Source organism: Arvicanthis niloticus, chromosome 20, assembly GCF_011762505.2.
Source record: "Arvicanthis niloticus isolate mArvNil1 chromosome 20, mArvNil1.pat.X, whole genome shotgun sequence".
Lineage (NCBI taxonomy): Eukaryota > Metazoa > Chordata > Mammalia > Rodentia > Muridae > Arvicanthis > Arvicanthis niloticus.
The window spans coordinates 41,605,731-41,631,554 of NC_047677.1; the positions used below are offsets into that span (position 1 = coordinate 41,605,731).

Below are 25,824 nucleotides of genomic sequence, written 5' to 3' on the forward strand. Positions count from 1 at the left end.
GTGTGGACTTGGAATCCCAGGGCTGTAGAGGTAGAGACGGGTAGATTCCTGGAGCTGGCTGGCCAGCTAGACTGGCCTAATTATCAAGTTGCAGGCCAGTGGAGACTCTGTCTCAGAAAAGCAAGGCTCCAGAGGAACACCGCCCCCCCCCCCCCCCCAAACTGACCTGTGGCCTCCACATGCATTTAAGCCTTCCACACATGAATATGCTTATGTGTGCCTCTCTCTCTCACTCTCTCTCTCTCTCTCTCTCACTCTCTCTCTCTCCACCCCCCCCCCGACACACACACACACACACAGAGACAGAGACATAGAGAGACAAAGAGATCAGGAACATATTCCACTCAGAATTTCGTTGTATCCTTGGAATATTTTTTCTGTTCCCTCCTGGCAGCTGCCACCCTGCTCTGGTCATTGTAGATGAACCTGTACTTCCCATAGATTGTGGAGGTCAAAGGACACTGGGGCCGTTTGGCTCCGTTACTCCGTGCGATTAACACTGCCTGTATCGTGTGGGCCAGTACATCGCCACCGTTCACAGCTGTATAGTGTTTCATTGTCTGGGTGAGCCCAGCCTGCTCGTTCATTTACTTAGGGGATAGTTGGGAGTCTAGACTTCACCATCATAAAGCTGATTAAAACTTACTCTCAATTCTGTCGAGAAAACGGGAAAGTGATGGCCGGCCCACAGAAGAGGCTCATTTTTATTTCCTGTATATAGGTGTTTTGCTTCCATGTATGTCTGTACACCACATGTGTGAAGAGCCCAAAGAGGCCATAAAAGGCCACCAGATACCCTGGAAATGGAGTTACAGATGGTTGTAACCAGCCATGTGGGTGCTGGGATTTGAACCCCGGTCATTATCTACAGTAGCCAGTGCTCTTAACCACTGAGCCATCTCTCTGGCTCCTTCCTCACCCTAATCTTTAATGTTTACAGTAAATGAACCTGTTATTTTCCCACTACAGGGCAAATACTCCTTTTCCTTGATCCAGACAGCATTTTCCATTTATGTTTTTGTCCTTGACCACATATTTTTAATTTTTAAAAAAGATTTATTTATTTATTTTATGTATGTGAACACATTGTCGCTCTCCTCAGACACAGATGGTTGTGAGCTACCATGTGGTTGCTGGGAATTGAACTCAGGACCTCTGGAAGAGCAGTCAGTGCTCTTAACCGATGAGCCATCTCTCCAGCCCCCATATTTTTAATTTTTTAGCAAAGCTGGGCTTGAACCCAGGCTTTCTGCATGCTGGGCAGGCTGTACCAGCACGGTACATCCCCAGCCCTGCCAGAGTTTGTTTGTTTGTTTGTTTGTTTGGACCACTACAGTGGGTACGTTAGGCTACCTGTCAGCACATTTGAATTTGTATTTTTTTTCCCTAATGATTAACGACAACTTTTCATAGGCTTCTTTGCCACCAGCAAAATCCTTTCTCATGTTTTCCTAATATGATTTTCGTCTTTGAAAATAAACCTTATCTCCCTAACAGCTTTAGATGTGCAAGGAAATTATGAAGCTGTCTCAGCGCTCCCCCGGTCCTGTACCAGCGCCACCGTCAGCACCTCCCCCATAGGGCACACTTTGTCCTCCTGGCTGACGAGGACTGAGGTACTGCTTCCAAAGGCTGTTGGGTTTCCTCCGTTTCCCTCTACTACTTTTTTTTCTGCTCCAAGATCCCACTCAGGGGACACATGGCAGGCAATCCACGTGTCCTTAGGCCCTCCCTGGAGGTGATGGCTTCTCATGCTTGACCATGCTGTTTCAGAATGTTCTGCACTGATGCTTGTTAGAGTCCACTGTTTTTTCTTTTTTTCTGAGTCGTCTAGAGTCTTGGTTGTTGGGTAAAAAGACCACACGTGAGCATAATTTTCATTACATTTAAGGAAGCACATAGTCAGTCCAACTCAGCACTGGGCTGTAAACCTGGCCCTGCTGAAGGTGTTTCCAGGTGCCTCGGCCTCATCCTCTTCTTAGAGGCTTCTTTGGAAGAACGTGTCTCAGCACAAGCATCCTCAGAGTGGGGCTTGGCACTCACCCCTAGAGAACACAGTCTGGTGAACCCTGCCTGCTTTCTCGCTTACATGTTTTTTTTTTTTTTAAATGTATATTTATTCGTCTTAGGTATATGAATACACTGTAGCTGTCTTCAGACACACCAGAAGAGGGCATTGGATTCCATTACAGATGGTTGTGAGCCACTGTGTGGAGGCTGGGAATTGAACTCAGGACCTGCAGAGATGGATTGTGGGAGAGGTGGCCGGGAGAGTAAATAGATAAAAAATTAAATTAAATTAATAATAATAATAATAATAATAATAATAATAATAATAATAAATAGAGAACACCAAAAAGAAAAAGAAAAAGAAGAAAAAAGAAAAAAAAAACAAGATGGGGGTGCTAAAGACATAGCCCATTTGATAGAGACCATACTTAGCATGTTCCTGGGTCCATCCCCAGCACCTCATAAACTTGGAGTTGGTAGGGTACGGTAGGGTACACACGTAATTCCAGCACCAAGAGGTAAAGGCAGGAAGAGAGGCAAAAGCAAGAGAGAGGACAAGAAGGTGTGAAGGAGAAACAACAGAGGCCAACACCAGGGTAATACGAGCAACACAAATATTGCCAGACTACATAACCCGTGTAAAAATTCAAGGCCATCCTTGTATACATAGGAATTTTACTGAAAGTATGGGCTACAAGAGACTCTGTCTCAAAAAAAAAAAAAAAATTAGCTACGTGTAAGCTCTAAATAGCTCACTACACTAATGTTCCTGGACCCCTCAGTGGACTAAACAGAAGTATGCACACATGTGTCTGTGTGTACATGCATGTGTGAATAGTTCATCACAGGCCTAAAACGTATTAATGAATTCTGATGTCCCCAGCTTCAGTCTGCGGAAGGGACCACAGGGACCCTCTGCCTTCTTATTGCCCATGTGATCTCTCACTACCCCTGTGAGATGCCATCAGCTGTTTACCCAGTTGTTCAAACTATGTACAGCATCGTGGGAGTTGCTGGATACACCCCTGGGGATGACTTTACCATCAAGAACCCAGGACCCTTCTTCTCCTGACCCTGCCTGAGTTAGACATCCCTGCGAGGTTGACCCCTGTCCCTCCTACCTCACCACGTTCTGTGAATGGGGAACACGGGTGAAGGAGACAAGACAACAGTTCTGCCCTGGGTTCCTCCTTCCTAAAGATGCTGACTGATGCTGAGGAGGGGCCAGGATCTCATGTTATCTATGCAAGGATTTTTTTTTCAAGGTCATAGCAACAGTGAGCCAGGAGCAAGTTTTTCTCCTAACTGGGGAAAACCCACAGAGTACTCGGCTCTAAAAATGATACATTGGGGCTTGGAGGACTGGCCCCTGTAACTTTAATTTTTACAAATCCTATTTCTAATGATAGTTCTTAAACGCTTTAACCTTCCTTGTAACCCACTACCCACCAGAGGTAGTGGGAAAGAAAGGATACAGGGGAAGTGGACCTGTTTAGAAAGGTTCTTTGGAGCAACTCCTGTCTGTGTTGTCTGGAAATCGGCTGTTATGTTCACAGGTCAGCAGAGGCAGCTCCATCCACTCGCAGACACTTCACGGATACACCAGCAGTCTGGTTCGGTAGAGTCAGGATAGCAACAGTGGTGACAGGACCTAGCAGAGACAGCCAGGCCTCGGCCTCAGCTGGAGTCAGCAGGAGGGACCAACAGGAACAACAGAAGTTCTCAGCTGTGCCTCTCTCAGGGAGGCGAAGATCAGTGAAGACGCTAGACCCACAAGCGTTGCACAGCTAGCTGAACCAGCAAGCCGAGCTCTGTCTCCGTCACTCCATGGAGTTCTATTTATATTCTCCCAACATCGCCTGTCTTCCACATGTCTTGCCTCAGCACGTGCATCCAATCAGCCTGACTGGCTAGAAACTGCAGCACACCACCGGAAGTTTTTTTGGTGCCTTTCTCTCTATGGAGTCCAGACAGATGCAGCTCAGCTACCCAATGTAAGGCAGACCAATACATGTGTGTCATTAGCAAAGAGTCCTTCATCACATGTCCTTTCATGTGCTTGCTTTAGCAGAACATCCTGTCTCCTGTGTCTGCTTCAGCTAAACATTCCTTCACAAGTCTGCCTGAACCTTTCACACCCGTGTCCACTTCAACAAAATGTTCCTTCATGTGTTTGCCCCAGCAAAACACCATCTAACTGACTTTCCAAAGAACCCTTAAGTTTCCACTTAAGTCTTCTCTTCCTCTCTGGTTTCTTTGACCTTGGGTTCTTCTCTGGAAGGCATTGGCCTAGATTCTGGGGGTTGGGGGTGGGGCAGTATTCAGAGCTTGGCAGGTCTCTTTTTAACTCTGACCTCTAACCTACAACCTCAGCCATCTTTACCTCTCAGGCTTTTGGGCTCTATGTCCCCAGCTATAGGATACCAGCCCCCCAAAGAGCTCGGGCCTCCCTGTCCTGGTTTGTCCTGGTCTGTTTCTATTCCTTACTACCAGGAAGGCCAATCCTATATGCCTGATATTTGGGTCCCCAGCACCACGGTTCCAAGTGTCCCTCCAGACTTCAGTTATTGGAGGTAGGCAGCATTCAGGGTTCAGGTTCCTCTTCAGCTGGGATAAAGAATCTTCTAAAACACTCCCAAAGGTTAACCCCTAGAAGTTGCAAGGATTTCCCTCCGACGCATGTACACTCTGTCTAGTGAGTGTTGTATGTGATCTAGGCACAGGCTTGATGCTCTGAACACTCCTTGTAGTACTGAGGAAGTCTTGCTGGATTCAGGATATGTGTTTGGGGGTACATTTTCCGCTGCCAGGCCTCAGCTCTGATGTTGTGACCCAGTTCTTCTGAGAACTGGCCTTGGAGATGCAAGCCCAAGAAAGGGGACTGTGATGTCATTTTCACACACAAGAACAAACGCACAGGCCTGCTGTAACTGGAGTCTCCCTTCTTCGAGCATTATGCCACAGTAAAAGGGCAAAGGTCACGACCTGCTCCTCGTTATTTTAGTCTTAGTTGTCTGAGGCCATTTGCCCACAGCTATGAGTCAGTCAGGCCTTGAGCTTACATCATTGCACAAGTCTGGTGAGTGTCATCTTCTGTCACGCCCACCAACGGGCGAGCATGGCAAGAGCGAGGTTGGGAGGGGATCGAGGTCAACCATTTCCTATCATGTCCTCTTTCTTCTCTTGATTCCAAGAGTGGCTGAGAATCAGAGACATCCCAGAGCACAGGAGATCTCAGAATGGGAGAAGGAGCAGGGATCTTTGTCCATGCAGCTGCCATATAGCAGGGCTGTGGTCACTCAGCAGTCCGGGAAGCCAGGCCTTGGAGCAGTGGATCCAATGCCTTTGTGGCCCCATCTACATCCAAGCAAGCCTGAATCCTTGACTCCCTTCTTTCTGGTTATCCCAGCACTCAGCTCATTTCCATGGTGGTGGGCTATGGCCGTGGACCGTTGGGTGGGTGCCTACCCCAAGGTTGGAAAGCAGGAGCTGTAGAATAATGGGGTTAAGTGTATTTCTGCCTTGCCCTGGGCCGTGGTGGGAGTGAACTCTGTGTCTAGCGATTTACCTTATAAATATCCTGGTGTGTGAGTGAAACCATGAATATTCAGGTGATTCGTTCCTCACTGCTGTTCAGCAAAGGCGCGGAAGTGCTTTGTGTGCTAGCGCGTGGAACGATGATCTCCAAGACATTAAGCAGAAATGCACAGCAGTGCGGGCTGGCTGGCTCTCCGTGTCAGGTTTGGGAGGAGGAGAATATTTACTGGCCAGACTCTGCCTGGTAGCCTCTACTTGGGCTCCTGGAAGCCACTAGCTGGGAGCTCCCACACTGGGCATCATGTTCCTTTGAGTGGGAGCTACAGCCTGGGAAGTAGCTCCAGACTAGGTACAGGGTATGAGCAGAAGACTTCTCACTGTGTATAGCGTTGGAGTTATGCAAATAAACTCTCCATTTAATAGAACAAAGACTTTAGAATTTACCTAGAAAAAAAAAAAAATCCAACCCTGAGGACTCACACCTATTATTCCTGGCACTTAGAAGACAGAGGCAGGAGGAGCAGCATGAGTCCAGGGCCAACCTGGGCTAAATAGTAAGGTTGCCTCGAAATAACACAGCTTTTAAACTTGGGAAGTTGCTGCCCTTGTTTCCAGTGGGGTGTGTGTGTGTGTGTGCGTGTGTGTATGTGTGTGCTTGTGTGCATGTGCGTGCATGTGTGTGTCTGCATGTGTGTTTATGTGTGCATGTGCATGTGTGTGTGTATGCGTGTGTGTATGTGTGCGCTCGTGTGCATGTGCGTGCATGTGTGTGTCTGCATGTGTGTTTATGTGTGCATGTGTGTGTATGCGTGTGTGTATGTGTGCACTCGTGTGCATGTGCATGCATGTGTGTATCTGCATGTGTGTTTATGTGTGTGTGTGTATGTGTGTATGAGTGTGTGTGTGTGTGTGTGTGTGTCCCCTGTTGTTGTTCACTGACCTGTGGACACAAGGACACACACAGCACACTCCCATTGCTATTTACCTACTCTTAGAGGTGCACTAGAGGGTCATTCTCCACCCTGACTAATCCAAAACCTGCTCACCGCCTTCTGCAGCAAGCATGTGAGCTGTCTCCAGCCACCCGTGGGATATGAATTTTGACTGCAGGGGATGCTGCCCAGGCCTGGATGTAGTCACTGTTTATTTGGGTAGCTTCCTTGTACCTGATCTATATGTTTCCATGTTTCATCTCTCAGTCCTTTAACCATTGTCTTTCTATATGTGTGTGTCGTGTCTCGGCCAGCTGTTGCATTTACATGTGCTGTTCCATTAGTTCTGTCTCTTGCCCAGCAATGTTCCGCTTCACTCTGCGGGTACCACGATCTGCAGCCCCGTAGGCATCCAGGCTAAGAAACCGGTCTCCACCCTCACCTCAAGCCCAGTGCATCCCACCCCCACCCCAGCATGACAGTCCCCAGAACATGGCTCCTCACCTGCCAGCCTTTGCTGAATGAGCCCTAATGGGCTTGTCTACCCATCCCCTCTGGAGATCCTCTCGCCTCTCCAGGGTTCTCAGGAGTCACCAACACTGTGACAATGGAAGCAAGTCCTTCCTTCTCCCCTGGGGAAAAAAATCAGAAGAAGTCATCCATTGGAGGTAGCTAGTCACGATTCCGAACCCAGTCACAAGGTGAGCTCAAGGCTTGTATTCCCACCTGGGTGTGCCTGTGGGACAGCAGGATAACCCAGAGAGGAGCCCCCTCGCCCCATAGCCACCCTCACCCAAACCACCATCACTGTCCCTGTGGTTCCCACTGCTACATCTCCCAAAGCCCTGTACTTCCAGCAGCAGGAGGCTGGCACTACTTGGTTTAGTCTACACAGCATATCGAGAAGAATTCAATTAGTTTTAATTACTAGAAATTTAATCCATTTTAATTAGTTTTAACTAATTGTAAACTCTTAATTAGTAAAAACTCAGGCTTTACACCCAAGAATTTCAGACCAAAGGTTCCCCTTTACGAGTTGAAAATAACAGGGACATGGCAGATGTTGGGGGGTGGTAGTCAGGGCCTGATTCCCTCACAAGGCCTATGCCCCTTGCTGGCTGCCTGCAATATGCCTGTCAGCTCCCAGTCCCACCTGAGGATGCCCATGTGATGCTTTGATCACGTGGACTGGACCCTAAAGGCTTCTGCCTATATGATATAATAATCCTTGGAGTCTGAAGGGCTGCTCCTCCTGGCTCCCAAGTCCCTGATCCTCCTTCCCAGCTCTGTAAACTCCTGCCACCAGTGCCTTTATGCTTTGGGTCTTTTACCATGACCTATGACACTCTGAAAGGTCAATCCTGAGTGCCTCCCATTAAAGAGATGAAATTCAGAGAGATTCCTGATATCTTTGTCATTCCCTCATCTCCTCTACTCCCCCATCCACCCAAACATCGGGGAGCCAGGATGCTGAGGCAGAGTGCAAGGACCAGCCTTGCTCAGCCTACCCATTGCCATCCCCTCCTGTTCCCTTGCCCTTCTCCAGCTGTCTTGGTCCTGGGGTCTCAGAAGACAGAGAATGGTGAGAAAAACCTCTAGGTCTGGAGTCAGTGCCCTGGACTGAGGAAGGTCTCCTTGCCTTCAGTGTCCATATTGGGAACCCAGATTAACCAAGCTTCCCAGGCTACAGAGTGGTAGAAGCCTAGGGACATTGGGTAGGCAGGTAGACAGGTAGGCAGGACATCTTCCTATGATGCCAATGGAGGGCACTGGCCTGTGTTAAATGATGTCCCTTTACTGGGTGGCCTAATGTCACCTCATTTCTGTGACAATGGATTTCCAGCTCTGTCTACTAGAGATGTGACCCCCACCAGCTGCCATGGGGGACCGCCAGTAGAGGGGACACCTAGAGGCACTTAGCACACACTGGCAAAGCAGAAAGAACAGCCTACCCTAACCAACAGGAGGTCACACATCCTCTACCTTAGATCACAGCCCAGCCAAAACAGGGAGCAAGGGACCACATATCTCAGGAATCCTAGGAAGTGTGGTTCCTGTAGCTGTCCTGCCTTTTGTAGTCCAGCTCCTGGCTCTCACAGGCTCAGCTAATCAGTGGACCTACCTAGAGTGTGCGTCTAACCTCGGCTCCTCTGCCCTGTAGAAAGAGGCTGAGCCCAGGACACAGCACCAGACTTTGACAAGAATCTATATTGACCTTGAATTTCAGGAAAAACAACTAGAGAAAATCAAGTTCCCGAGGCACAGCATGGGGAAGCATTGTTTAGAAATACTAGCGAACTATCAGGAGACAGTATTTTGGAAATAGGAAACCATATCTGTAAACATTGTCTGATAACAGGTAACCTCCAGGGAGAGGAGGAAGGAGGCAGAGAAATTTTTGCCGATTTTTAGTTTTCACTAGAAAAATAGGATCAACGTACAGTGTTAGAGTTGTCTAAATCAAGACAGAACTCAGGAAAACATACACACGCGAGGACAATTCTTAACAATTCGGCAATAGCAATAGGAGAAAAATAATACTAATGCTATTAACGATAGCCAGAGGCAGGCGCCACCCAAGCATCCATCGTGGTTGGTAGGCAAAGGGAATGAAGCCCATGCACACAATGGAATCTTACTCATCCGTTCAAAGGAAAGGCATTCTGGTGTACGCTACAGCATGCAAGGACCTTGAAGACATTGTGCTAAGTGAAACAAGCCAGTCGCAAGAAAGGTGCCGTTGTCAATCTTGTTCACGAGGTTCCTGCTATCGTCAAACCACCGACACAGAAAGCAGAGAGGTGGCTGCAAGGGCCAGAAGGTGGAGAGATGTCAGTGTTCAACAGGGGCAGAGCTTCCGTGTGAGGCAACGGGGCAGTCTAGAAATGGCGGCTATGACTGACTGTACAGCCTTGTGAAGGATTCTGCTGCTTGGCCGGGTCACCTGAAAGTGATTCAAACGGTAAATTCATGTTATATGTGTTTTACCATTCATTAAGAATAAGCTCATGGGCTGGAGAGATGGCTCAGCAGTTAAGAGCACCGACTGCTCTTCCAGAGGTCCTGAGTTCAATTCCCGGCAACCACATGGTGGCTCACAACCATCTGTAATGGGATCCGATGCCCTCTTCTGGTGTGTCTGAAGATGGCTACAGCGTACTCACATTAAAAAAAATAAATTATTAAAAATAAAAGAATAAACTCATAATGACAGCCTGGCCTAGGTTAGGGTGGGCTGGGGACCAGCTGTGAAGCCAAGGACCACCCACTGGGACCACCCTGCTCTTAGCCCACTGGGACTCAACACCTGGGAATTCTTCTGAGTTGGCAGAGGGATGCAGCCTTAGATGCATTCACTTTACACTCTTCCACCCTGGTGATGTGTAACAACTGTTCTTCTTAGGGCAATGATTCTCAACCTCCTCCTCCTCCTCCTCCTCTTTTTCTTCCTCCTCTTCCTCCTCCTCCTCATCCTCCTCCTCTTCCTCTTCCTCCTCTTCTTCTTCCTCCTCCTTCTTTTTAAGATGTATTTATTTATTTCATGCATGTGAACACACTGCCGCTGTCTTCAGACACACCAGAAGAGGGCATCAGATCCCATTGCAGATGGTCATGAGCCACCATGTGGTTGCTGGGAATTGAACTCAGGACCTCTGGAAGAGCAGTCAGTGCTCTTAACCGCAGAGCCGTTTCTCCGCCCCCCCAATTCTCAACCTTCTTAATACTGTGACCCTTTAGTACAGCTTCTCACATTGTGGTGACCCTCACACACACACACACAACCATAAAATTACTTTTGTTGCTGCTTCATAACTGTAATTTTGCTACCGTTATGAATCATAATGTAAACATTTGGGGGGATAGAGGTTGGCCAGAGGGGTCATGGCCCACAGGTTGAGAACCACTGCCTTAGAACTGACCCCTGGGAAGTTACACCAGGCAGGACCTGACAGAGCTCATAGTGTAGGACATACTAACTGGAGGGGAAGAAGCACCCTCCAGGGAAGGCCCCCACAGCCTGCTAGCCACCAGAACCAGCAGGGCTGTGTCAAAGGACAGAGGCTGCACTGAGCTCAAGCTAAGAGCCAACAAAGGCTTCCTCTGACCCTCATATCCATCTTTGGATAGAGCAAGGCAGGTTTTGGGGTGGGGGTGCTATGTTAGAGTGTTCTGCACACACACATTTGGAATTTGAGGAATCTATATACCCTTGAGTTTGCTAAGAGGTAAGGAACTGTGTCCCAGGCCAATGTAAAAGAGACTCAATGCCCTTTGTCTCCTTAAATGTCTTCCTGCTAGCAACAACAAGGATGAACAAATGGTTCCTTCTGCCTGAGGGCCCCCACAGACCCTTCCAAGTCAAGGACACTCTCAGGCCAAGACTTTGGCTCTACCTCCCTGTCACGAGCCAAGTACCTCCTGTATGCCACTGTGGAGTCTTAGGACAGTTGCATTCTGGGATTGGAACCCATAGGTAGGTCTCTTGGGACCATCCTGACCTGAACTGTGGGAGGTGTTATCCCTCTGCTCCATTTGGCCTAACCTGACCCAGTAAGACCCTTCATGAGCCCTAAAGCCACTGTGTGACCACACTGCCCCCTAGTGGCATAACCATACACCTCCCTGCACCAGCAACCATCCATTTCTGATGGGTTTATTCGTTCAACAATAACACCCTATCAAAGTGAACAGTTGTGCTTCCTGCCACCCTGGAGAGACATAAAAACTGAGATCGAAAGGTTCTTTGTACAATAAATAGCTCTGTTCAGTGATGCCCAATCCAAGACCCCTCTCTGCCTTCCAAAGACAGCATGCATCCCAGGAATCCAGAGAGCCCATCTGGTGACAGCAGACCCTTGGGTGGGAAGAATGAAATACACACGGAACTGGAACACAATAGGAGGGGAAGGAAGAGTGTGCAGGACCCAGTACAGCCTGGAGCAGCAGACAAGCTCCCTCATCTCATCCTCAGCTCCCCAGGGCACAAGAAGAACTTGATTGGTTGTCAGCCGCTGAGGTCTCACCATCTGGGCCATGCACGGCAGCAACATTGGCTGCTGTAAAGTGGGTCAAGATGTCTGGCACTCAACTGGACACCGGTGGCATGAGAGACTAGAGGATGTCACCAACTCCTGCCTGATCACAACATTCCCCCCAACCATCGCCATATGTAACCAGTGCAGGCCATTGTAGACTTCTACTTTTCTCTTTGAGTATCTGGCTCTTTCCAGGTTAACTGGCCCACATTCTGATTATTTTAACTAATTTCTTTTTTTTTCTTTTCTTTTTTTAAAAAATATATGTAAGCACATTGTCACTGTCTTCAGACACACCAGAAGAGGGCATCAGATCCCATTACAGATGGTTGTGAGCCACCATGTGGTTGCTGGTAATTGAACTCAGGACCATCTGGAAGAGCAGCCAGTGCTCTTAACCACTGAGCCATCTCTCCAGCCCCTTAACTGATTTCTTATTTTATGATCATTACAGATTCACAGCAGTCACGCAAGATGATGCAGAAAAACTCCCAGCATTCAGGTGAAGGGCACCTTGCTTCCCCCACAGGCAATGCTACTGTGTTTTATGGTGAGGTCACATAACCAGACTCCTGGACCAGTCAGTTCCAGATGCTGGAGGGTTTCATCACATCAGGTCTAGCTACCTACGAACAGTGTAAACCAGAGGAAAGCAAGAAGGCAGGAGAGGATTGCCACCACGTTGGGAAGGTGGAGATCACCCGTCTCAGCCTCCCTCTAGCCTATATGGGTGGGGAAGGGACCAGAGGTGCTTGTGACCCCAGCAGCCTTGATATCTGGCTCAGTCCTGGTTCAGCAAGGAGGCTCTGGGAACTCTTCCAGACTGAGGCTTCAGCAGATGCCTGTGAGGTGAGTATTCAGCTTGAGGGATGATGTCATCATAGGTGACATAACTATGGCTCTGAAGTTCCTGGAACCTAAGGTGGCTACAGCCTACAGGGCTGGGACAATGTCTGGAGGCCACACCCTGGTGTGTTCTGAGGCTCTAGAATGGTTCTGAGAATGGTATGAAAGCTGGCTGTTCCTGGTTTCTGTGGTCTCTTGGGTGTTGGGCTGGACATTTTTTGGGGGTGATTAGCACATCTGTGTGTAGTGGGCCAGAGTCCAATCCCAATCCAAAGCGATGAAGATGGATACAAAACCAAGAGCTACCAGCCTTCTTCCAGATGTTAGTTATTTTGTGGCTGAGGCAAGGGTCAGCGCTTCCAGCAAAGATGCTCTTAGAACCTGTCAGTCATTAGAAGCAGCCAGCGTTAAGATTTACAGAACTTGATGCAAAGGTCTGACTCGATCCTTGGGACAACCCTACCAGGTTATCTTCTGTCCCTGGTCCCAGCTGGTTATAGAAAGTGGGTATACAGCTGAGAGACCACCAAGGCCAGCTAGTTTGGAATCTTCAAAGCCCAGAAGCCATCTTGCCTCCAGCTGGGTATTGGGTCCTACCATCACTGAGGACCCAAACGATCCTGTTCTACCTCTTTTCACTGCAGTGTTCTCAAGTCATGGGCCAGTAGTCAGGGGTGGCTGTGGGTAGGCACAGTCCCTGGTCCACCTGAGTCCTCTCTGTGGTGTCACACCAACATACCAGCAAAGCCAGTTTCACAGAGGGGCCTGGTAGGTCCTGGCTAGGATGGTGAGTCAAGGGTAGGACAGTCCTGTGCAGAAATGGCAGTCCACCTTCACTGAGAGGAACTCAAGCAAAAAGTCCAGGAGGCCCTTGCAGAGGGGAAGGGGATCTGAATCAAAGCAGGTACCACGAAAGGGAGGCATAGGTGCTGAGAAAATAAAAATGAGCATGTCCCAGGGGACAACTTGTGGGAGTCCCACAATAGTGCTAAAGTGTGGGAACGTGTGTGTAAGGGAGGAGGAGGAGGTGGGTGTGCTCTGCCTCAGGGTGGTCCTCACCAGAGACATTCCAGAAAATGCACAGTCTTAAACCACATTGCCAGATATTTTTATTGCTAACATAAAACACGCTGCACAGAAAAAAATGCCTTTGAGAGTTTGTGAAAAAATTTAAAGACAGCTCCAAACCCAGCCACAAATCAAAGCTTGAAACAGTTTTCTAAAAATTAAAAAAAAAAAAAAAAAAAACGAACTTTAAAAATGAAGGTTTATTTTTAAATTTCTGGGCACATGTGTGTTTGCCTGCATGTACATTATGTCTGTGTGTGTGCAGTGTCCACAGAGGCCAGAAGAGGGCGTCAAGCCTGGAATTACAGACTATTGTGAGCCACCATGTGGGGATACTGGGAAAAGAATCCAGATTCTGCAAGAGCAGCAAGGTCTCTTAATCTCTGAACCATCTCTCCAGTTCCGAAGATGATGATGATGGTGATGGTGGTGATGGTGGTGATGGTGGTGATGGTGGTGATGGTGGTGTTGATGGTGGTGATGGTGATGGTGGTGGTGGTGGTGGTGATGGTGGTGATGGTGGTGGTGGTGGTGGTGATGGTGATGATGATGGTGATGGTGATGATGGTGGTGATGGTGATGGTGATGATGAGGAGGAGGATAAATACTTTAGGCCACAGATCTCAACTCTGTAAAACTGAACGTTAACTAAACAACAAAGTACAATATCACCGGGCACGAGGGTCTAGGAAGATAGCTTAGTGGGTTCAGTGCTTGCCATATAAGCACGAGGACCTAAGCGTGACCCTCCTGTACCCACAGAAAAGCCTGGTGTGGCAGTATGTGAATAAGAGCCCAGTATTAGCAGAACAGAGGCAGATAGATTCCAGGGGTCACCTGGCTAGACAGTGTTTTCTAAAACAGCATGTTCCAGGTTCAGGGAGAGACCCTGTCACAAAAAAAAAAAAAAAAAAACCAACAACAAAAAACCCCAGAAGGGCAAGCAAGGTGGCGCAGGAGGGTGAAGGTGACTGCCGCTCAAGGTTGAGGACTTAAGTTCAATTCCTGTAATCCACGTGGTAGAAGAAAAGCACCTACCTCCACGGGTTGTTCTCTGGCCACTACATGTGCTCCATGGCATGTGTGCACAAATCCAGATGCAAAATTAATTAATTAATTAATTAATTAATTAATTTTAAAACTATGATTTAAAATAAAAGGTGGAGAGAGAGATAGAAAGAAAAGATAACCAGTGTCAACATCTGGAGAGAGATATAGAATGATAACCAGTGTCAACATCTGGAACACCTGCACACACATTTGTCCAAGCATGTGCCCGAGGGAGGGAAAAAAAATCACGGCCCTGAAAATACTCCAATCAGCCAGTCTTCCAACTGAGTCACGGACCAGAGGAAATCAACCCAAAACAGCATCCTGTCCATAGACTAATGAATGGGCATGAGTTCGTATCACACGCACCAACGAATCTCACCCAAGAGCACGCCAGGGAAAGTTAATTGTTAAGCATTCCTTCATGGACGAATACGTGTGACTGAAACATGCCAGACACGAACTCTACCTCTTGGCTCGAGGACACTGTGTACCGCCCGTCCCGAAGGGCCAATGTACTACTTACTACCCAGCTGGCCATGTTCCCTCCCACCAGTGGCCTCCCAGGGCCCAGCTTCCTGCTGCTGTCTCCCTTGAAGCTGCATTGGCCTGACTCCCAGTAGGGCAGGGAGGAGCTTGCAATCTGTCCCCACCCCAGGCCTTTCAGCCATGCACGGCAGAAGGGAAAAACCATCTTTATTGAGGTGCAATTCACAGATAAGAAACACACGGTCATGTGATTAAGGTTGCTGGGCCTGCCGGGCACATTCTGCCTGTCAAGAGAATTCTCATTTCACCCAAGAGTCCAGCCCTTCCCAGCAGCCACTGCTAGCCACAGGCTTCCTGCCAGAACAGAGCCTTGCCACTGGACAGGGCACACAGGAGGGACTCTTGCCCTGGGTATCCTATCCACAACACTATGACTCTCAAGAGTCACCCAGAGCTCCAGTCACCACAGAGGTCATGGGATTGTCCTTTAGGTCTGCTGCATGTCTGGGTGGCTGCTACTTGTGAACAGTTTCGAATAAAAGTGCACGAGCCTTGTAGGGACGTGCTTTGCTCCTCCCGAGAAGGGGGACAGAGAGTTGGACACACTTGACTTTCCAAAACAGACGGACCGCTTGCCACCCCGTGATTGCTGCGTGTTGTTACCAGCATTTAGCGTATTAGCCTCTCTTGAGGGCATGCCGTGGTCCCCCACTGATTGGTGAGGAACAACAGTGATATTAGACACACTTTCACACGCTCAGGACTCAACTGCATGCTTGTCACCACACACACATGTGGGCTGGCAGACAATTCGCAGGAGTCAGCGCCTCTATGTGGGTCCCAGGACTTTAGCTCAGTTTGTCAAGCGAGGTAACAAGTGTCTGTATCCCATTTGCTGACCCAGATCTTTCGTATTTTAAAAATTGGGCATCCTATCTTCTTAGTCTTGAGCTATGAGGGTTGTTTAGGTATTCTGAATACATGCCCTGGATGGACAGTTTCTCCAAGGTGTGGCTTGCTTTGCTGTTCATTCAATGGTATATTTTGATGCCCAGGGCTGATAATTCTGCCTTTTGGAGACTTTGCTTCCTGGATTTTTAATGCCAGCCTAAAGGAAGGACTCTTTCCCTTGGCATCCTATTTGAGAAGATGAGGTCTCCTTTTTAATCCCAGAACTTAGTACAATAGTTTGGATGCTGAATATCCCCTGAAGGCCATGCATTGAAGGCTTTGTTCTCAGTGTAGTATTAAGAAAAGGTGATATCCCAGCACTTGGGAGGCAGAGGCAGGCAGATTTCTGAGTTCGAGGCCAGCCTGGTCTACAGAGTGAGTTCTAGGACAGCCAGGGCTACACAGAGAAAACCTGTTTCGAAAAAAACCAAAAAAAAAAAAAAAAAAGGTGATAGTACTTAGTACCTTTTTTTTTTTTCTTGAGACAGTGTTTCTCTGTGTAGCCCTGGCTATCCTGTAACTCACTGTGTAGACCAGGCTGACCTAGAACTCACAGATATCCACCTGCCTCTGCCTCCCTAATGCTGGTACGTACCACTATACCTAGTTGTTGATTGTACTTATAAAAGAGTGAAACCTAGTGGGAAGTCAAGTTACCGAGTACACACCTTGAGCTTGAAGGGGACTGTTGGATCTAGCATTTTCCTGGTTCCTTTTGCTTCCTGTATCATGCACATCTGTGTGGTTCTACCTGCTCCTGTCATGACCCTCCGCCTTGCTACAGGCCCAAAGCAATGAGGCCAAGTCACGATCACCCAAGATAAACCTCTCCTTTTGATCAGCTAATTGCCACAGGACTATTATTCAGTGATAAGAAGGCAAGATGGACTGCCCTAGGACTCCTTATAAGGATGGAGATGGGCCACACCCAAGCTTTCCAGTCTGCAGCCAAAAGCTTCCAGCAGCAGGCAAGTACTAGGGAATTGAAGTTTACCGAAGCAGATGTAAATGGTGTTATATTCTAATTTAGGTATGAGGCCCATTTGAAGTTGTATCCATGAGTACAGATAGGTAAGTTTTTCCCCCCACAGGGCTGGGAATGGCATCCAGGGACGCATGCAAGATGGGCAAGCTCCTGTCACAGAGCTCCCTCATTCCTGGTGTCCCCTCCATTCCCACGGGGACCTCAGTCGTTCTTGAACTTTTTGAGTTCTCAAGACTGTCTTTCAGGGCTGGAGAGATGGCTCTGTGGTTAAGAGTATTGACTGCTCTCTTGAAGGTCCACTTCCCAACAACTGCATGGTGGCTCACAAGCATCTGTAATGGGATCTGATGCCCTCTTCTGGTGTGTCTGAAGACAGTGACAGTGTATTCCTATATATACAATAAATAAATCTTTAGAAAAAAAGGATTGTCTTTCCTCAGCGAGACACTTTTACAGAGTCAGTCCTTCGCAGACACTCTTTGTGTCTTACAATCTTTCTATGCCTCCAACCCATTTTCTTTTTGAGATGAAGTTCCATGTAACCCTAGGCTGACCTTGAATTCACTGTGTAGCTAAGGTTGACTATGAACATTTTTGTTTGCTTGAGATAGGATCTCTTTATACATTCCTGCCTGTCCTGGTACTCATTACATAGACCAGAGTGGCCTCAGACTCACAGAAAGCTGTCTGCCTCTGCCTCCTGAGGATTAAAGGTATGAACCACCATGCATGGCATTTAGCTTTTTTTTTATTTTTTATTTTTTATCATGAGCATTTGGTCCTTTTTGCCTCTACTTTTTGAGTCCTGGGATTGCCAATAGATTCATTAGGATTTTTTTTTTTTCACTGTGAACTGAAGTTTTCGGCCAAGCAAACAAACCGCACATGCTGGTGTCAAAGGTTTCACAAGAGTGATCCACTGATTATAACCCCAATGTTGTGACACACTGGAATGTTGCAGATCCAGAGTCAATTTTTCTTGGGCTATGTTTAGTTCCTGAGTAGCAGTCGCTGCCTACTGCTGTATCTGACCCAAAACCTTTTGGATTAAATAAAACCTTTAGGATGGTAGCTTCTGCCAACCCCGAAGCTAAGAATGTCCTCAGATAGCATTCAAAGCCCATAGAGGAGAGTCCCTTGCTTGTCTGTAACCCGCCTACCTATTTTTTCTTCCACCAATGGACTTGGGGAACGCCTTGATTTGTGACGTACTTTTGTTCCGTGGGCATAAAAGTTTGTGCAATTGCTTCTATGTTGGAACATGTGATTCCGAGCAACCAGAATCCGCATTCCTGAGCCATCGTGCCTCATATTGGCTCGTAATAAACCATCTTGTTCTCAAACGGGACGATGGGAGGGATGGGGGCTCCTTCATATTCTGTATTATGAAGACATGCTTGAACCCCACATTGTAAAAAAAGGAGTTGGGGAGCCATGTTATAAACAGCCCAGCATAGACACACTGCAAAGGGCTTGTTTGTTCCAAATTAACTCTTCCTAGCCCAGGTGGCTCTGAGGTATACAAGGCTGGCACCAGGAGAATCCAGCTTCACTGAGCATTTTAGGAAGTGTCCGAGTCCAGGCATCCACAGAAGGAGGGAAGAGAGCAAGGGATGGTTGTTAACAGAGAAACACAAACATGACAAGTTCAAAAGTGTGCCTGACCACTGGACCACAGGGATAGGACTGAGCTCTGGAAAGACCTGTGTCTCTAGTTCTCTCTCACGTTCTGCCTGTACAGCTGTGGGCCAGAAATGAGATGCAAGGTTGATGTCTAGGAAAAGAATGGAGGAAGAGGGAGGTATTGTCTGGGCCAGCCTGGCTGCTGAAACCTGAAGGGGCCCCAAGGACCCTGGCTGAAGCCTCAGGGGCAAGAAGGGTCCCACTCAACACCTTTCAGGACCTCAAAGGGGTAGGGGTGTGTGTGTGTCTGTGTGTGTGTGTGTGTGTGTGTGTGTCTGAGTGTGCCAGTGTATGTCTGTGTATATGTGTGTGTACCTGTGTGTGTCAGTGTATGTCTGTGTATGTGTGTGTGTGTGTGTCTGTATCTGAGTGTGTCAGTGTATGTCTCTGTGTGTATGTCTGAGTATGTCAGTGCATGTCTGTGTGTGTCTGAGTGTGTCAGTGTGTATATGTCTGGGTACATCAATGTATGTCTCTGTGTGTTTCTCTGTGTGTTTGAGTGTGTCAGTGTGTGTCTGAGTATGTGTCAATGTGTGTCTCTGTGTGTCTGAGTGTGTCTGAGTGTGTCAGTGTGTGTCTGAGTATGTGTCAGTGTGTGTCTGTGTGTGTCAGTGTGTCTGTGTGTGTCTGAGTGTGTCAGTGTGTGTGTGATAGCAGGCCCTCACCAGGCTTCCTGCTCTTCCCTATTTCCTTGTTGAAAGGGTGTAGCAGACATTTTTCCCTCCCACTGACAGCATCCAGACCTGTGCTAGAGCAGAAGCTATCTAAGGGGATCTGTGGGTTAGAAGTGAGCAGCAGGTCTCCTGAGGTACCCACTCAGAACCATCCAGAATCCTGGGCAGAAGAGACACCATCCACAGTGACAGATTTGAGGTGCCCTGCCCAAGACAGCCTCCTAAGCTAAGCTTGAGAGCCTCTGTTTCACCAGGGCCTCCCAAACAATGGTCCTGAGCTTCTCAAGTCCCAGAAGTGACAGTAGGGCTCCTGGGCAGAGGAAACCAGCTATCTAGTCTCCTGTCCCCACCCATGCTGATGTCAGGGTTGACAAAAGGACCACACTAGGCCTATGGACCTGTGTGTCCATGTCTTACCCTTGTTTCAGCAGCCCCACGTCACTGATGCAGGAGCTATAGAAAAGTGGTAGTCACACCTCACTGCCTTTAACATCCAGGATTCACCTTAGCCACTGGGATGGTATGGTGTGTTCTAGCCCCTCTGCTATGGATGCCTTCTAAAGCCCTCCCTCCTCTGTTCTCCCCACCCCCACCCTACTTTCCAAACACCCTCACTTGACTTCCCATTTTAGGCCCAGAGTTCACTCAGCCAAGGCTGAACGGTCACCTTAGCTCCTCCCCCACTGATGGATATGTTGCAAACTGACCGTTGCCCCTCATAATGCATGAACGCATGGCAGCAGGACTCAACTCTTAATGTTCCTTTTCTACATTGGCTGAAGGCCATCTGGCTGCCCTTTGGTACTAAGTCCTCTAGTCCTGGAAACCCTGCTCTTGGGGCAGGGGGACAGATGGTCCTCCCTGCTTCAAAATGTGTCCTTCTGAATCTGAGGGGTCAGGCCAGAAGCTGCAAGGGGCCGCTTCTGCTGCCATGGAGACTACAGGATCCTTATGGGAGGCCACCAAGTAAGTGGCCTCTGAGTATATCTCCTACCCAGAGGCATAGTGTCTTCCAGGCTGGGTCAGAAACAAATGCATCTCCTAGGTCAGGTCATGTACTTAGTGTGTGGTCTAAGCTTTGTTTCTTAGGGTTACTATGACTGTGATAAAACACCACAAAAATGGCTGATTGGCTTTCAGTTCCACATCACTGTTCATTTTCAAAGGAGGTCAGGACAGGAACACAAACAGAGCAGGAACCTAGAGGCAGGAGCTGATGCAAAAGCCATGGAGAGGTGCTGCTTACAGGCTTGCTCCTCGTAGCATGTTCAGCCTGCTTTCTTATAGGACCACCAGCCCAGGGATGGCAATGGTGTCCTCCCCCATCAAACATGAATTAAGAGACTGCCATACAGCTGGATCTTATGGAGGCCTTTCAATGGAGGGTCCCTCCTTTCAGATAATTCTAGCTTGTGTCAAGTTAACATAGAACCAACTAGCACAACTGACCATTTGTCAACTTGATACACAAACACTCACTGTCAAGCTATATATACCCTTCCCTTTCTTGTTCTTCCCCAAGATCACACACTAATATAAATTTTAAAAATCCCACAGTCTTTGACTTAAAAAACAATCTTTTCAGAATAGTCTGTCTCGCTTAAAATCTAAAGTCTTTTCCAATTAAAAGTCTCTCGGGGCTGGAGAGATGGTTCAGTGGTTAAGAGCACAGACTGCTCTTTCTGAGGTCCTGAGTTCCATCCCCAGCAACCACATGGTGGCTCACAACCATCTGTCATGGGATCCGATGCCCTCTTCTGGTGTGTCTGAAGGCAGCTACAGTGTACTCACATACATAAAATAAATAAATCTTAAAAAAAATTTAAAAGTCTCTCAAATGTGGGCTTCTGTAAAATCAACAATAAATTAAATACCTTCCCACTTCAAGAGGGAAGAACCAGGACACCATAGCAATCAACTCAAAGTAAAACTAAACTCTATAGATTACTCAATGTCCAATGTCTGGGATTCACTCACCATCTTTAGGCAGCTCCGAAGGGCACTTCTCTGGCTCTGCCCTCTGCAGCACACATAGCTTGTCATCCTAGGTTCTGGTTGGCTGCACTCCTCTGCTGCTGCTTGGTGGTCAGCTCACAGTGCTGGCATCCCTTCAATACTTCAGTAACTGGGCTCCACTTTCACCAGGAGCCTCTCCTGAGCTCTCTCAACCCTGCCACGCAGTGCCAAGCCTCAGCTGCTCTCACCTTCGAAATCAACACCACCACCTAGTGTGTTTCTCACACTACCCAGTTCGGCTGCCAGCAGGAGGTACAACCTCAGCCACCTCTGGAACACAGCTTCTGTGTGCTGACCCTGAGGAAACATTCCCCAGAAGACTTCACCTCAGTGATGCTGGTCTCGTCTTAATCACAGCTGATTCTTCAGGCCTAGCTAACCAGCATCCATTGTTTCAGCAGAGCAACGGTCTTACTTTAGTGGTTCTGGTTGCTTGTCAATCACAGCTGACTCTTCAGCCCCAGCTGACCAGGCACCACAGATCCCTCACACAAATGGCCCTGTAGAGTCTTTGCTTCTCCCTAAAACTTTACAAGCCAGGCCTCCAATGTCTGCACGGATCTCAACATTCTTCTTTTCCAAGCTCCCACAGAAGGCTCACTGAGCTCTCAACACTCAATGGCTTTTCTAGCCCAGAGCTCCGAAGTCCTTCCACAATCCTCCTCAAAACAACACGGTCAGGTCAGTCTCAGCAATACCCCACTATCCTGGTCCCAATTTGTCCTAGTGAGGATTACTATTGCTGTGAAGAGACACCATGAAAGATTTTATTGGCTCACACTTCTGTATCCCTGTTCATCATCACAGGAAGTCAGGACGGGAACCCAAACAGAGCAGGAACCTGGAGGCAGGAGCTGATGTAGAGGCCATGAAGGACCATTGCTTATCGGCTTGCCCCTCGTGGCTTGCTCAGCCTGCTTTCTTATAGAACCCAGGATCTCCAGCCCAGGGATGGCACTACCCACAATGGTCTGGGCCTTCTCCCATCAATCACTAATTAAGAAACTGCCCTACAGCTGGATCTCATGGAGCCATTTTCTCAATTGAGGCTCCCTCTTCCCCAGTAACTCTAGCATGTGTCAAATTGACATAAAACTCACCAGCACACCTTGTTGAGGGAAGGCTCTGGTTCAGTCTGAGAGGGATGCCTTCTCCGAGTCTAGTATACACTTAGATTTCCACCGTGTGTTGGGATACTTTGTGCTGCTGGTATAAAGAGGTGGACTCTTGGAAAGCTGTCAGCCCAGTAGATTCTGACCTGGCCCTTATGCTGAGGAGATGTGAGGCCTGGCTTTTCTGGAGCTGGGCAAAGGCTAGGCAGGCCACAGGGGCCTGGTCCTCGATCCGGAACAATATGGACTTTGGGACCATTAGCAGCGAGCACAGTGGCTGGCCTCCCTGGCTGGAATGGGCCTGGCAGGGAAGCCCCATGTTGTTCTTTCTCTTCCTGGATCTGACCATGGCAGCCCCGAGTGTTCTCTCTCAAGTGAGCTTCGACGGAGGAAGGAAATGGCGGCTTGGTTTCTTTCCCTCGTGAGCCCAGCCAGCCCGAGGCTAGGATGGTGCCAAGTGTCCATCTTATTCTTTCAGCTCCTCTGCCGAGCACAAGTGCCGATCTATCTCGCTGGTAGGAGATGTGGGCTCCCCAGGGGTACCCCTGAGTTGGGGTGGACTGCTTGTTCCTAACCTCAGAGCCCAGTCCCCACCAGGCAGCCTTGCTTCTCTCTGGGAAATGTTCTGGAGATGTAGGGTGTTAGCAGACGAGCCTTAGGTCACTGGGTTCTCAACCTGTGGGGTATCGAATGACCTTTTCACAGGGGTCACCTAAGACCATCAGAAAACACAGATGGTACTTGCCATCATGATTCATAACTAACAATTACAGTTATGAAGTAGCAACAAAAATAAATTTATAATGGGGGGGTTTCACCACAACGTGAGGAAATTTATTCAAGAATAGCAGCACTGGGAAGGTTGAGAACCCCTTCTCTAGATGATACTGGATGGGCAAAAGACACTTGTCCTCTAGGTATAGTAATGCTGTCATTAGGAAGCAAGTTAGGACCGTCTTCTAGGGTTTGGTACCATATGGGATTGAGCTGCAGAGCTCACACATGCTCCTCCAGATGTCTGTGAATCTGCAAACTTCAGGCCTTGCAGCGGCAACTGTGACTAGAACTTATAGGCTGTTTGGAGTTTAGCTGGTGGCTCCTTCCTAGGTACCAGCTTTCACTCCCATGGGCCAGACTGAAGGCAACTGCCATGCTTGCAGTAGCACTTAAAACAAACAGTAGGTCACTTTATATCCAAGAGACCATTCCTCAAAGCACTTGCTCCGTTCCCGAAAACGACGGTGCCGGTTACACAGAGCCAGCATCTGGTATCTTAGACAGCAGACATCCTAGAAACTTCCTTGTTCTTCCCTAAGTCTTCTCCAAATGACACAAGGCCGGTGGGATGGGGTGGGGGAGGCTGGAGAGATGGCCCAGGGGTGAAGAGCACTGGCTGCTTTTCCAGAGGACCCGGGTTCAATTCCCCGCACCCATGACACAGGGGCCATTCTACCTCTGGTCCACCCCCAAGGTGCAGCTCCTTCAGGAATCCTGACAGAATGATAGACAGGGCTGATGGGAGCCCAGTGCCCTGGAGTAGATGCTGAGCTTGTCGGGGTAGCTTCCCCTCTGTGACATACGGGTCATGTGGATTGGGTATCACTACCTGCTCCTGTGGGTAGGGTGCTCTGAGCCCCAAGAGGGCACAGACCTGTCTGGCACAGAGATGGTTACACTCTTCCTCCACACCTCATCCTCTACGTCATCCAGGGATAGGTTCCTGTAAGCTTCTATTTACCATATATTCAGGACAGTTGACCTGAGGCCTTGCCCTTCAGGCTGTAAGTAGCAAGGGGCCCGAGGGTGCAGGTAACTGACACAGCCAGATACGGAAGTCCTCCAGCTCCTTCTAAAATTCCTCCAGCTACCCGTCCGTTAAATTCCAAAGAAGTTGGCATTTGTTCCCACTCTTTTCAACTCATAAGGACTGACGTTACTGGACCAAGTGTGGCACAATAATGGCAAGGGATCCTGCAGATTTTCCAGGCAGGACGTAGGACAGCAGGCGTCCCTAAGAGTACAGCGTCTATGGTACCCAAACGTATGGTTTCCCAAACGCCCCATGATGCTGCCTGCCATTGCTTTCCAAAGCTCTGGTCTGAGAAGCACTCTAGATTCCTGGACATTTCCCTTGTATAGCAACTACCTTTGCACGCACCTCAGAAGGCCCAAGTCCGGAGGGGTGTGGCCGCCATGGGCTGGGGAAAAGCAGTGCTGGTGTGGAGACCGGGTGTCCACTCCTGGGACCCCTATGCCTATATAGATGACCACTGGGCCAAACCTCCCTGCACCTTACCACCTTGGGATCGATTAAACTAGAGTTGCTGGTCGGCCGTTGGTTTCTGGGTCTGCCTCACCCTACCCTCGAAAGTACTCCGCCAAAACCCATCAGGAGGAAAGAGGTTGGCTTCGGGGAGCCCCACCTCCTTCCACCCCACCCCAAGCTGTCAGCAACTTCCCACCTGCAGAGCAGCCCCTGAACATTCCTGCTGGAAACCGGGTGTGGGGGGGGAGGGGGGAGAGTTTGGAGGATGGGGACGAGGTAGTGAAGGGGGGTGGGGTGGGGCATAAAAACGCTTACTTTAGCCTTCTGTCCCTGTTAACACTCAGGTTGATATAAGGTGAGTGGATGTATGTGTGGGGGGGAGAAGGGGGGTCTCCACGCATAGCCCAATCCGTCAGTGCCCTTGGAACCTAAAGACACTGATACCCAAACGAGGGGCGTGCACAGCTGGTTCAGGCAGTGCAACTCTAGCGGGCAAGTCCGTGGCTGGCCAATGCCTTGGTGCTTGGGCTGCTCTAGTAGGTGGGCGCCGGGTGCTCGGGTCCTCGTCTTAAGAGGAGCCTGACGGAGCCCGCGCAGGCTTCTGCAGGCCAGCAGGGGTCAGGGGCGGATCCAGGGAGGGGCCTTGGTCTTAGGCCCTGCGGTCACCTCTGTGCTCGATCAGATCAGACAGTCGGCTGTGAGCTGAGACCCGGTCCAGCGCTGGACGGGTAGGGGGCTCGTAAAGGGGCTCAGACGGGCAAGGCGGGTTGTGGGGCTCAGGGGTTGAACGAAGAGGAGTTGGGGTAGAAGGGGGCGGGGAAAAAGGGACTCATTGGAAAGGCAGACAGAGAGGGTCAGCTTCGGGAGGGAGCACAGGAGCCGGAACACAGGGCGAGCGTACTGAAGGGAACCTGGAGTCTATAGATGTAGGGTCTCAGAGCACAGGCTGGCAGACGCGCCGCGGGTCGTCCTCTCCTCCGGGAACCACATGACCCAGGCGGTAACTAATCGCGAAGGGTGGAGGGCGCATGCACGAATCCCTTGTGGGCGTGGCTGCGGGTGTAGCCAGGTGTCTGCCCCGCCCCTGGAAGTTCCGCGGCTGCGCCTCCGACAAAACACGATGGCCACGCCTTCGGGGCGTGGTCAGTTTAGGTAACCACTCCTCTCCA

The 25,824-nt window shown here is 49.1% G+C and overlaps 1 protein-coding gene and 1 long non-coding RNA gene across 5 annotated transcripts in view; one reads left to right on the plus strand and one right to left on the minus strand.

The window, feature by feature from the left end:
• Positions 1-266: 266 nt before the first annotated feature.
• LOC143435285 (uncharacterized) lies at positions 267-25,818 on the minus strand. Of its 3 annotated transcripts, XR_013105434.1 has the most exons (5): positions 21,239-25,795; positions 9,119-9,423; positions 6,984-7,111; positions 3,499-5,991; positions 267-2,237 (listed from the first exon to the last, which is right to left on the minus strand). It is a non-coding gene; the product is annotated as an uncharacterized LOC143435285 (long non-coding RNA). The 3 variants fall into 3 exon arrangements; XR_013105432.1 differs by having other exon boundaries at positions 267-5,991; positions 21,239-25,818; XR_013105433.1 differs by lacking the exon at positions 9,119-9,423 and having other exon boundaries at positions 267-5,991; positions 21,239-25,798.
• Positions 25,280-25,824, plus strand: part of Slc19a1 (solute carrier family 19 member 1) — a 28,270-nt gene continuing 27,725 nt past the window's right edge. The window contains exon 1 of one of the 2 annotated variants that reach the window (XM_034523752.2): positions 25,280-25,383. The gene's annotated coding sequence lies outside the window, so the exon portion shown is untranslated. Of the gene's footprint in view, positions 25,384-25,788; positions 25,808-25,824 lie in introns of those variants that run through there. The other variant, XM_076917030.1, reaches the window with a different exon arrangement.